General features: G+C 39.4%; 1 protein-coding gene across 4 annotated transcripts in view; it reads left to right on the top strand.

Annotated features, from left to right (window-relative positions):
- The window catches only part of grik4 (glutamate receptor, ionotropic, kainate 4), a 391,090-nt gene that overhangs the window by 1,021 nt on the left and 376,140 nt on the right, over positions 1 to 13,929 (top strand). For 2 of the 4 annotated variants that reach the window (XM_088078929.1, XM_088078925.1), the window contains exons 1-2: positions 2,316 to 2,409; positions 3,277 to 3,449. The exons of the other annotated variants lie outside the window; for them this stretch is intronic. The gene's annotated coding sequence lies outside the window, so the exon portion shown is untranslated. Of the gene's footprint in view, positions 1 to 2,315; positions 2,410 to 3,276; positions 3,450 to 13,929 lie in introns of those variants that run through there. 4 annotated transcript variants of the gene reach the window in all.

Genomic DNA, 13,929 nt, shown 5'->3' with positions numbered 1-13,929 from the left:
ACTGTGCAGCAGAAGCAGAAGTTGAGACACTGATTGTTCATCATATGCTCGCTATTGAATGGTGGTTTTGCCTGGCGTCTGTCTGCACATTTTCCTTGTGTTATACAAGTATGTTGCCTTGGTAAACTCCTGCCTAATTGTTGCATGTTGGGCTGAATGGGAAAAGGGGTGTCCTCGTGCAGCAGAGATTGGGCTCGCAAATCATTAATTGGTCGGAGGCAGAGGCCGAGGACGTTTCAGTCGTGATGGATGATAGGACGACTTACGGTGACAAAGTGTTCAATTTAAGTGGAGTGATACAGATCAAGCGTAAATTCATTAAGGGGATGATCGATCGCTTGTGTGGTTAAGTGTTGATTTAACACTCCTGACAGACTTTGACTCAGACAGTTTGGACTTTTACCCATTTAAATTTTTTATTCATTATTATTATTAAAAGAAAACAACCTGAACGCGATGCTGTAATGAGATTTAGTGAGAGGGGATGGTTTTGGGGTGGCGCATGAGTTAATTGTTGGCACCACCTTGTGGCTCATTTTAGTGTCTGTTTTTGGCTCCACTCGTGGTATCCACAGGTTTTCTGCTGTGGATGCCAAACCAAACAAACCCCCTTTTTGTTTATCGTCTCAAGGAATTAATGTGCTGTGAAGTGATGCAGCGGTAAATTAAAATGTGGGAAGCTTTTGACCCGCAGGCAGTAAATGGTCATAACCACAAATAAAAACAGCGCATTTATTTTCGCCAAAATGCTTCTGTCTTGAAGACTGCATTTGCATACAACTTAACGGTTTGATTATCCATGTAAATATGCTAAATAGTCTACTATAGGCTTGTTAACAGCAATAGATTGTTTTTTCAAATATAAATGTGATGTTTTTATGCGTATTTGGCTTCCTCTACAACCCTGGTTAAAGGTTGTTTCTAGCATTTGGTGATAATTTCTCTTTTCTTGTGTAAAGAAATGTCATCTGTACTTTGCTAAGTCTCCATTTTCCCACTTAAACAGTTGCTGAGAACTTTATTGGCAACTGCATGGTGCCCACCTGTTAGCGCAACACTGATGCCAGCTGCTGCTAGCATTTCTGCAAGCTCAAGTATTTTGTGTTGATCCCAAAATGAATAAATGCTGCATCCATAAACACAAACTGCTTTGCTGGCTGTCTTGTTATAAGTCAGATATTTGCTCTACAGAATCAATTTCATGTTCATAAGTTTATCTGCAGCTTGGTAATTCAGGTTTTCACAGGATTTGATGCCAAAGGCTACAGCTGATGCCCCAAAGGAACACTTAATGTTTGTTACCTCATTAATTGGGAATGGTGATAATCTTGGATTGGCTTTAATGTGCAGTTATGGATTTGGTGTATATCAACAATTTATTGTCCTGAAAAATCCAACTCTAGCTGTTCCAAAACAGAGTGAGTTTTGAAAGCCAGCGGCACCAGAATGTGGGGATTAGACGTTGAGGATGAGCAAATTAAGACTAATTGGACAATCATTTACACAGGTTTGTGCAACCAGATGGTTAAATAAAACATATTATATCTGCCTTTATGAAATGACAGCTAAAATTGCAACTGTATGGCAACGAACCAAACTCAATCATCAGATAAAGAAAGGCCCAGATGAAGCAAGTTAATCGACCTCAAGTAAAGAAGAATTATTAAATTACTGAGTCTGATAATGAATAGAAAATGTAAAATCATATATCACAGTAAGGTGTGTGATACAAGATGCAGGTCAGTTGGTGCATAATAGGGACATGGCCCAGACATGAGGGGTACTGTTTTGTGAAATGTCCAGTGGATACGAGTTAATGGGATATACTGGCAGAAGTAGAACACAATATAGTATGTTTTCTTCAGTGCACAATTACCTGAAATTAGAAACCATCATCTTAGAATGAGCTGTTTATAGCTACACAGGGAACATGTTCTCGCCCAGCGAGTCTGCAATGTTTCTACAGTAAAAACTGTAATTAGCAGCCCCTTCATGACAAACAGCATTTGGAATAATTAGCCTAAAAAAGTCTTTTTTTTTTTTTTTTAAATGCTTCATTCAGTGTTTTTACTGGTTTTAATCATCATACAAATCTCAGGAAGAGCAACTGAGGAGGTATCACATCTTTCGGGATAGAAGAGGCTCCAAGTAAACCTCCTGAATAATGAAGGATTCCTAACCAGGAGTTCATTCTTGGCACATTTGAGAAGTTTCAGCTGATTGCAAGCTGCAACCCTCACCGCTAGGTACCGCTACATCCTGCACACTGCTCCTTTATTGGTCCAGCCATTGGTCCATTTCCGTTTTTTCCGAGGCTCATTGAACACACCATGAAAGTGTGCGTCCTCACGCTGAAGTTTTTTGACAACGAACGTCACTTAAACGATCGAAAGATGGTCAAGGTTCAAGGTATGTTTTCTTTAATTTAGTTTCCTGTTTGTGCGAAAGAATAATCCCGCAAATTGCTGATTTCCGCTTCATTTTTGGATGCATTTCCTGTCTGTACCGTCGTCACCTGCAGGCTGAAGGTGCTACTTGTTACTAAAAGTTCATTTCTCTTTGCGAACTAACTTGACAAAAACATTGTCAGCCTTTTCTATCACACTGCAACAAGGTATATTGCTTGAGCTGCGTTTAAAAGCTTATGAGGTCTTATTTACCAGCATTCACAGGGGAATAATAAAGTGCTGATATGTGACTGACTAATTAACTCAATTAACTCGGTTAGCTGAATTTTAGTACATGAACTTACTTTTAATGACTTATGAAGAATAAATTGATTTATTATTCTTGTTATTCTTATTCATTAAAAGTCACCTGGTGTCCTTTCCTGAAGTCAAAGCAGGAGCAAGAGAAAATAAACTTTTCTCAAGAATTTTAATTATATTTTTTATCAACCTGATGCTCAGTGCAATAAATAAACTGTGCATAACTGTTATGGATTACATAACAAAATATATTAAAACAAAACCTTTAATAACTCATTGTATTGCTGCCAGTTTGCATGGTATCATTAATTTTGATATCACATTATTTGATTGTGTTATTATGATTGTAATTCAGCTGAAAAACAATGCCCAGACAGAAACAAATAACAGCATGTTTTCATATTGTTTTCTATTGAAAACCCTTTGAGGCAAATTTGGGATTTTGAGTTGTATAGATTAACAGACTTGACTTGCTTCAGGGGCAAGTCCCATTAATTATCTTTAAATACATTCTAATGATGTTACTTTTAGCAAATCACCCACTCACAACAGATGTGTGAATGTTTAGTTTGCTTTTGGTAGAGTACCATAGAAGAGTGGAAGGAGCAGCAGCTCAGCGCAGATTGACACAGACCACATCAGCATCAGGACAGCACAGACACGGCTAGACCGGGTCCCAGACCTGCAGCAGATTGTTCTCAAGCAAGCAGGGGGCTCAGACAACAGAGACGTGGCCTACAGGTAAAGTCTCTGTCACAGATGTTCAGGCTGTTTCTCTTCTGGATTACACACAAAATAACACATTTCTATTTTTAGTGTCCCTCGTAAGGCTTTATGGTTCTGTTTTTGTGTTGCACTTGGTGGAGGTGCAAATTCTGGTAAATTCCATTTGGTGCAAATTTAATTTTTGTGTCCTCCTGTGCCTGTTTGTGAAGTTGATGGCTCTGTTTCATGGCTCCATTTCTGAGATGGGCGGAGTGGTGCTGCTCACTTCACTCACAGGCTGCTGTTTATTTGTTTGTGCGTTCCAGAGTTCACTCATTTGCGATGCTGTGCGATACAAAACAGTTCCACTGTTAACAGAGCACAGTGGGGTGTTGTTGACAGCTGGCGTACCTGGAGCAGTGGTTGACAATTAGGTTCAACCAAGGGCCAGTTATCCTGCACGCTGGGGGCCAATGCTGGTTTATTATTGCAGCGGAGACACAGATCTTTGTTGTTTTTAGCTTCTTTGTTTGAATATTAGTGCTTATACAAAATAATTAAGTTAAGAAACGTTAAGGTACAGAAGAGTAGAATCTTTATCAAGCATAAACGTTTGATGCATTATTGTTAAATAAAATTAGATGACTATCTCGTGCACTATGTGACGTGAAGTGCAGGACAGGTGTCATTTCTATAGAAAACTGGCAATTGATCTGAAATGCAGAGATATGTGAACTTTGCAAACTTGTTTATTTCTGTTGTAATTTTCAGCCGTAACTGTAATGCTCAAAGATATTAATAGTGGGGAAAATGGATACGGTATATAACATTTTTGTGTGGCAATATAGTATCAATACATGGACGCCAAGTATCATTTCATTTTTCATTATAATTAAAAAAAATATATATATATATATTTTCTGTATTACAAATACAAATTAAAGTTTTGGTGGCCTACTAGAATAAGACAATCAATTCTTTTTCAGTCCAGTAGACACATTTTGCTGCAATAAATTGTATTGCTTTGGGTTTTTAAAAAAAGGTAATGAACTCTAACATATTGCAATATATTGTATCCCAATTTCATCATATTGCAACATGTTTAAAATCACAATAATATTGTTTCGTGACTCAAGTATTGTGATAATATCGTAGTATTAGCACAGACTTTGCTCAGTAGCTAAGCAATGTACTGCTGTCGAGACCTTAAATATGTATTTTAGCCATTTAAAAAAAAAGCATGTAAAAACATCAATATCAGTTTCAGTTTACACTATAACTGAAGTAATTTCACTGCTTTACCTTTACAATAACCAAGAAGAAGCACTAAACCAGCAACTCATGATTCTTGTGAAGTAAAATGACTGTTTTTGTGAATGGAGTCTTGTGGCTCTGAGATAACGGCTTCAGTTCCCGATCAGAAAGGGCTGCCTGACTGCAAAAAGCGCTAAAACCTTTTTTTAAGTGGCGGCGTTTCAATGTGATGAGGGGGTTTTCTACCTGAAAGTTACTGGAAAAAATGTGATTTGGTCTTTAACCTAAAATCACAAGATAGGGTCAGTACCTTCTTTTACCTTTTTCCGTGGTCAGAATACAGATTTCTTTACTCGTGCGGTCACTCCTGGTTTCTGAACAGATAATCTCACTCTATATTCAAATATATTTCCTTTCCTTTGACAGCCATGGTTTAGTTTGAGCCTCATGCTGTTTCTTTGAGAAAGTTGCCTTTACATTTCCTTTAATTCACAGGTGTGTCACATTAATGAAAACACGCTGCGACTCTCAGGGTCCGTGTGACATTGCCTTTCCGAGGTCTTGGCTGCTTGTGTTGAAGGTTAATTATCATCATCTGCTCTCTGCCTCACAGTGAGGGACAGAGTGACAATCACTAGTCCTTAACGAAGTCTCTTCTCCTGTGAGTGGGAAGGAACAGCGCTGTCGTGCTTTGCATCTGTCCTGCTTCATTTAGCCAGCCGTCACTGCAGCACTCTGACACTCTTGAATAAATGTTCTCACATAGTGTACATTAAATATACTAATTCTTTAAAGCTCAGGCTATTTCGTCTTTCTGCTGAGCAGGCTTTATGTTTTCTCCCTCTCCACCATAGGTCACGTTTAACATATTCATTGTTGCTAATATTGCTGGTGGAGTTGTTTGCTCAAGGTTACACTAACAATGTCCTTCACATGATAAACACAGCATGCTAATGGCATTGAGGTCTACCTCTTCACCTTCCTGATTTCCGCTCTCGCTATACATTACCTGACAGTCCTCAAGGTTGAGTGTTTAGGGCACATCTTTGGAGGGCTGCGGTGAAGTGTTCGCAGGCGTAGATCCACAGATGTTTACTGAAGTATGTCTGAAATTGACTTGAAGTGGGAAAAGAGTCTATTGTATTTCTACTTGTATATACACACACTAGTTTTAGCTAAATGTGCTTGTTCTGGCCAGAGATGATGGCGCTGATAATACTGCCTACAAAGTGCTGAGTGGTTTTGTAGTGAAACTAGGGAAACAGACATCAATAAGCACGACACCAGACCTGTTTGAACTGCTGAAAAAATCCGTGATGGGCAGCGATTCAGAGGTCTGGAACCAGACTAGCTTTATTCTGCAATAAAATTTTATTTCAAGGTGAAATATAGTTATTTTGGCTCCAGTTACTTTTAAAATACACTTTAAGTTTTAACTACTTGTTTTACTTTTCAGTTTGAAGAAGAAGGTTATGTTAGAGGTGACTAATTGATGATGTCATTGATCTCTGTAAGTTAAAGGTACACATGCAGGATATTCAGTTACTATTTCCAAACACACTCGACAGCGAAAGTGAAATAAAAGTCAACCCCAGATTTACTCTTGTTTGGTATTTCGCCTCACTATACCTGTGTTTTTGCAGCACTGTGTCTCTTGAGCCGCATTTAAACTGCACATTCAAGGTGAGAATATCACACCGTTATGTTGCCTCGCTGTTCCGTATATAATGTACAATTATGTATTTGACGTGCAAAACACTCCTGTCCATTAAAGGCAATAAAAGCCCCCCCAAAAAATAAAAAAAATGTAAAGCCGTAATGACGTGACCATGGGCAGCACAGGTGTTTTTACGTGTTTGTGTGTGCAACACACTGTGGGAGATTTAAAAAGCAGTTGTTAACAAAGCGGCTAATTCAAAGAACAGCAGTCATAAATGTTCACTCCTTACCCTGCAGGCAGAGGAAGAGATCGGTCGCCATGTAACAGAGACAGTAAATGATTGTGATTGACATGTTACGTCTTTGTTATTGTTTAGAAAGTGCTTGCTGACGCAATATTGTATTTCATGCTGGAAGCGGACGCCTGTGTGTTAAATGTCACGCCTGTCATGCCTCTTTTTATGGCCGGGTGCCATGATCCTTATAGGGTGATCTGTGTGTAAAAGCGGCTTTGGATGGAGCTGCATACGCTCTGGCACCTGGTCGTTACCATTTTAGCTCTGATTTCACCTGAGTGCTGTTAGAAAATTAGAAGTAATTACAAAGAAAATAGGAAAATACAGACAGAGGGCAGAGTCTCTGCAGAAAAGTACTCCACCACACTGTTCTGTGGATCATGAGTGATGATTGAGATGGATTATTTCTGTTTGCGTCTATACATCTTTTTTTTTTCCCAGAAAAAAATCCTGCATAGTATATCTTTAAAGGAATACTTCATCCACAAAATGAGTGTTTTTATATCAGTTAGTCATGCTGTGTCACCTTGAAGAAGTTGTGAAGAAAGCTTTTCTCGCATGCCTCCATGGAAAGCGGTGAATACACTGATTTGTAAATTGATTAGGGACCACGTTTAACACCAGCAAAACTATATCAAAACATCCATTTACAAACTCTCAGACTCGTGCAGTATGATCCAAGCCTCAGTTATTCAGTGGTATACTCAGTACTTCCCAAACACATGCATTTTTGCTTAAACCATACTTTCAAAACCAAACCAAAAATGAAACTTATTTATGCTCTCTTCAAAGCCCGAGTACCCGTCACTGTTGTCTGTAGGTGACAGCAGCGCTCAGTGTGGGTGGAGTCAAATGTTTAGCTCTGCCCACATTGAGCGCTGCTCTTCCTGTTTGACTTACTCAAAGGTGGAAATCAATACAGCATGAAGTTGCCTGCTAAATTATGAACACTGCATCCTGGAAACCATATTACACCAGAGTATTTAGTATATAAAGCCTGTATATAAAGAAATAAGGATGCACCGGCACATTGACCTCTTGGCTGTCTCGTGGAAGAGCGGAGCACAGCGTGGGTCGGATGGAGGTTGCTTAAACGCTGTGAGATAGTGCCATGCGGCTGAGTCAAGCCAGTGGCCACAGAGCATGTTGGAGGTTTTACTAGTGCAGGAGAGGCAGTCATAGTGAGTGAGAGGACAGCCAAGGCCTGAAGAGCATGTTGGAGCCTCCACGTCCAGGGATGCGTGGACTCCTGCCCTCGCTTTGGTTCTCCAACATGCTCTGCAGGCCCTGGCTCTCCTCTGGCCTTCAGCGAGCACCTCTGACCCCCGCAGTGCTCTGCTCCTCCGTCAGAGAACCAGAGGGAGGTGGGTGGGTTTCCTGCCCATGGCCGAGGGCTCTCTGTTGGCCTTCCTCCATAGTCGTCTTTTTTTTTTTCTTTTTTCAGGGGTTTCATAGGGTGCTGAGAAAAGTAGTTGGATCCATAATAGTGCATAAATTCACCAAATTCAGCGCTCCATATCGCTTTTTTCCCCCAAGAAACTGTAGTCATACTCCAAAGAGACAGACCATACTGCACCCTGTGGTCCCTCCACCTGACTCCACCTATGAGACCACTTAGCTGGGAGGAGAGCAGGAAACCCGCCTTAAGTAAGCGACTGTAGCAACTCGGATTTAGAAAACCCGGCTCCCTGTTGGATCACCAAGCTTCTGTTGCTTTCATAATACAGGTTAGACCCAGCATTGCTGTGACCTGGGTTAGCTGTGGCTGAATTTGAGTTGCTACAGCAAGTCCGTGTCAGCCGCTCTCCTTATGGCAAGCATTGTCTCACAGGCCGGGAGTTCGGCAGAGAGGAACCGCAGCTAGCTAGCAGCTAAAGCAGTCAGACTTGCTATTGCAGGGCGTTAATGTTTTACCTAATGTTTCACTCCAACCACGTTGAGCAGCAGCCCCCAATTGCACACTGCAGCGAGAGCTTTCTCTCATAGCCAGACTCTAGCACTAAGGTTTTTTTTTTGTTCGCAAAAACAAAATCAATGTATTTGCCATTTTATATGGAGTTATGCAAAGCAAACAAAGTTTTCTTCTCAGATTCATTGAATTGGTTTACAAGTGGTCATCTGTGGTTGAAATATTCTTCTAACCTGTTGAACAAAGACGGCTCACCAATCCAAATCATGCATCCATGTAGTTGACCATAGTGTAAAATCATGCAATAAAGACCTCTAGTTATTCCTAAATCTAACTAGCTGAATCCTTTCAAACTCAAAAGTGTAGAGAATGCTATTAATTTGTGAGTTATCCATTGTTTGCCCACCTATGAATTAAAATCATTGCCCCAAGCAGTGTCAATGACATTGTGTCTGCACAACCTTTCGAACTATGTTACTTTTTTCAAACTAGACTCCAGACCTTCAGATTCACATTCCACTGTGGTGCGTATTGTTGGAGTTGTAATTTCTCACCGCCCCTGGCATTTTGTGTGCCCAACACTTTGACTTAGATGAATGATAAGATATTATCCTATGATCCAAGCTCCCATAGGTCAGCATTGATTTAGTTACAGTGAAACAAAATCCAGAAAGTCTGACTCGCATTCAAACAGATTCATTTTCAGTCCAAACTACAACAAGTTCACTATTGTGATAAAACTCCATCTGTGTTTTGTCAAAAGAAAATGGAGAAATATCTCGCTGCGGCATCACTGCAGGAAAGCCCAATTTGTAGGTACCTTTGCAGAGATCAAAGTCAACTCATACTAGGTTTTATTCTTTAACCATAGTATTCCTCTGTATTTGATGGTCTTAAAAAACTGAAGGAGCTGAAAAGAGCTATGAAACTTTTAATTGTGTCTCACAACAGGTGGTGGACTGCTGTGTAGAGATTTTATAGTGTAACAGTTTTGACCATGATAGATCGTAGAGAAAGTTACAAGGTACAAGGTAGATTTATAAGTCATTTTTTAAACATGGTTAAAGAATGAAATTAAAATTTGTCCTTGATCCTATTTAGCAGGATCAAGGACAAAAAGTAATTTCATTTTTTTAAAATTATGTTTAAAACAATGACTAATAAACTACCTTGTACCTTATAAAAAAGTTTTGGAAACCGTTATAATATTATAGAATTTGAAATTTCTCATCCAAAACCCTAAATACCTTTGAAACTTTATTATTATTCCATACAACTATTTAGACTTGGACTCAAAGAATTACAACTAAACAGCTTTTTTTGTACAAAGGCTCACATATAAGCAACATAAATAGTCATCGATAGTGAGCCAGTCGGTCTGTTGGTCTTTTTGTCTGCAATCATTCAATAGAAAGACTCAAATGCCACTCAAAAGAGAAACAAAGTCATAAAAGTGGAAAGCCAAGTAGAGTTTTTGCCCTCTATTTTGAATAAGTGCCAGGCTGAGCAAACATGATATTACGTTTGCAAGGGCCATTTGCAATGTGGTGACAAGTAAAGTGAAGTAAGATTCATGGTCTCATTGCGTTCTTGATCAATTGATGGATTGGACATGGGAGCCCAACTCCCCAAAGTTGTGAAGGTTAACCAGCTACTGCACATCCATCCTTGAGCCTCTGAAGCATGCACACAGCAAGTAGCGACAAAGCAATGTAAAGACGTGTCATTTACCTGGAAGCTGGTGCACTTCAGGGTACATTTGACAACCTAACAGCACACACAAGACAAATCTTTCAGATACACTTTAGCAGTTTTCAAAATGTAACAGAAGGGAAGAGATTTACTTCAGGGGCCCCGTTCAAAACATAGATCCTTGGAGATACAAGCTGAAGCGCCTGCACGGAGATGTCGTTTTTGCACGAAGTTGTCTGTTTTTGTCACATAGCATCTTTGCGGCCCCATTGGAAGCACAGCACAGGGCAGTGCCAGGTCGTGGCCCGGTCGTTGAGAATCACTGACCTACAGTATGTATGTGGCTCCTCTTGGGCTCATTTCTTTTCTCATTTTTCTTATGACAGTTTGCCTGCCTATGTGTGCAGAGTGTGCCTCTGGGAGTGGTTCATCTGACTGTCTAAGATGATCCATATCCACTGCGCTACTTGTCAACTGTTTAGACAGTGATAAACGAGAGGTAGAATATGTGCAAGGAAGGCTGCCATAGATAAAGCACCTGCAGAGATTCTGACCTACCTGTGGTCAAGAGAAAAGAGAAAAAGCTAGCTGGACACACCATAGATATATGTGTTCTTTCCATGAACAGCCAGAGAAGTTGTCCCAGACTCTCAGTCTGTGTTTAAAGATATGTATATGCTTACAGCAAGCACGGGATGTCACTAATACTGACACTACTAAGTTGATGCTAAAATTCTGACAATTCTGAAATTCTTTCTCCAGTACTGTTGGTACTATAACCCTCAGGGTGTACATTTCTTTTAGGGGTAGCTGATAGGGCAGCATATGCCTTCAAGTTTTAGTCTGCCGTTAAATACCAAAGGAAGAACGCCTTCTAGCACAGCAGAACAACAACAATATGTGGTGACAGTGGCATCTGAAGCAACAGCTGCGCCTCGTCTCTATGAATACAAAATCATTTTTTCTTGCATGTATTTTTAAAAAATTCTTTACAATGAGAATGCCGATATTTAAACAATGTCTACAACGCCAGTGGTATGACAAGACGGTGAGCATCTTTTTTTTGCACTTATGGCATATTTCTGTCTAGTCATCAAGAACTGAAAATGGTCACCTTGGGTAAAATTCTGCTATTGTCACTGTCACTTTTTGCGCAGCTGTTCAATCACAGTGCAGGAGGGGCGGAACAAATAGCCTACCACAAAGACCAACCATCACATCTTACATGTGCATGTGTTGATCAACAACAGTAATGGAGGAAAAATATCTTGATACTAAAGGCTATCTATGTATGTTTACTTACCCACAGTCCAAGTCTTATACATCCACATAGTACTTTGTGTTTGAGCGGATCATAGGGGATTCATAAAATTTGATCTGAATTAAATTAACATGTTTTTAATAAAAGAGCATTTGTTTAAGTAAATGGGATTTATTGTTTTTTTGTTTTTTACTGTGGTATCAAATTGGCTATTGAGAATCATAGCAAGATCACATTGGTTAGAGGTTTTGAATGTCTTTTTTAAATTACTTTTCAATGACTAGCCCAGCCTTAATGTATACACATGCTTACATGCTATACTCTCAGTGCACTGTCAACAATCTTTCTCCAAAATCACCTTTAAGCAATTAAAGTAGGCCCAGTTACAAGCTTATTATTGATATACATGAAACATACAAAAAAAAACTTTTTACTTTTGATAAAGTATATGAACTTCAGTTTATGTGAAAAGAAAAGTTTGGTTTTTTGGACTCCCTCCTTAGTCTCCTCCTCATGTACCACTTAGTAGCATGCAGTGTACAAATGAGAGGGCATATTGATTGTTTTCTTCGAAGGTAAACCAAAGCTGGTGCCTCAAGTCAGGCAGTTGGCAGCCACTCACTCACGCAGTCTCACAAAGCCCCTTAGGTCACTGTACATCAGGGTGGATTTCAAAGACGGCCTGTGTAATGGACTCTGAAATGGCCCCAGTCTCATGCTCAAACATGAGGAAGGGAGAGATGCGTAATTTCCCTTTGCACTATGTTGACACAGATAAATGGTCTCCTTGCTGTTTGCCTCGCCCTCATTATTATGCTACAAGGGAGGTTAGATTTTCACCACTGCAAATCAATAACACATTGAAGTTGTAGACTAATAAAAGATATGGAAGTGAACTGGACAAACCTTGCTCACTTTTTTTCTGAGGTAATCATCCATGATTAACCTCTAATTTTACAGATGGCTTGAACTGCAAGGGATTTGTTTTTGAGATAAATGTGCAGTAACCATTTGCATGATGGAGCTCTGTATTACACTGTCTCCCAAGAATCTGCATTTTGACCACACTCTGTTATGACTAAAGAAAGTGTAATTTAGTGTGCACAGGAAAAATGAAACTATCCAAAGCTTTTATCCAGCACTATCCTGGCTGCATGGTAGTTGTTGCCATAGCAGCCAATCATTACCTAACACTTTGTGTCATTCTGGTGATGATCCATTAAATGTAAGTTAACTTACAAGTCCATCAATACAGGAACACAATGCAATTAGGCCTTGTTATTTTGTCAGACTTTGTCAGACTGTGGCTATTGTTAGTTAAATTGTATCCTCTACCACTATATTGGGGAGTTGGGGGGGGGTGTAGACATCCTGCCCCACCTCACTGATGGCTAATTATTGATTCCATTCATAAATAAACAAATAAATAAATGAGCCATTTAAAATGGAAATAATGCCCATGTATAGTTCCAGTATTGCATTTATGAATGTTGTGGTGTTATTTCCTCAAAAAAGGTTATCTTTTCAAAGTAGTTTATCTTTTAGAAAACAATGCATTATTTCTGTTTCTGTTCTTTGAAAGACATGAACACTATAAACCCCGATGGCCGAAGTGATGCAGCGACATCAGATACTGTCTCTGGACCATACGAGAAGCACATCAGCTGAGACATTTTAATTAACAACATCTCTGACTACATGCAGACTAAAAATGAAGCTTTTTTTTTTTTTTTACTGTATTAATTTGGAGAACTGCCAGAATACAATCCATCCCCCCGATCTAGGAGGAAACCCTAAAGTAGGTCAGGAAGAAGTGAAAAGGGGATAGAAATATACTGACATGATGTCCCAAAAACAAATGACAACTTCTACTACATGATTCTTTTTTCTCCACTGGAAGGAGTTATTTATTTAAATGAGTTTGTAGCCCTTTGTAAAACATTATCTTCCCTCCAGCAGCATTGTGGCAGGGCAGGATTTTCTTTAACATGTAGAGCCATGAATTTATTCAGTTGGAGATAGACAGCAGAACTTTTTTTATTATGAGACTCCAATGGCTTCAAGATAAAAATAAACCAAAGTCAGGAGCAGCAGCCGCAGTACAGGCAGTGTATGGTCAGCCACTGTGAAATCAGACAATTTTTAAAGAACCTGCAGCAAGTCACAGCATACAGATATTTTCATTCCTGATTTAAACACCACAAACAACAAGTAGCGCAAACACCCCTGATAAACAGACTCAAAACAAACTGCCAGCACGACAGAGTTTTGGAACATGATTGGAACTTGACCAGATTTGTTGTGCAAAATTTTATGATTTCTTTTCAGGGAGAGACAGTTTAGAAAGTTATTTAGGGACTGAGTGAGTCATAAGAGTAAGTAAAACGTTTTTGCAGTCTTTCAGGATTTCACAGGAAGGTATATAAAAAAAAGATTTGTAAAAAA

Source organism: Plectropomus leopardus, chromosome 6, assembly GCF_026936395.1.
Source record: "Plectropomus leopardus strain MGB_pleo_1.0 chromosome 6, ASM2693639v1, whole genome shotgun sequence".
NCBI classification, from domain to species: Eukaryota; Metazoa; Chordata; class Actinopteri; order Perciformes; family Serranidae; genus Plectropomus; species Plectropomus leopardus.
Note: the sequence above shows the minus strand (reverse complement) of the source record. Positions and strands in the feature narration are given on the sequence as shown.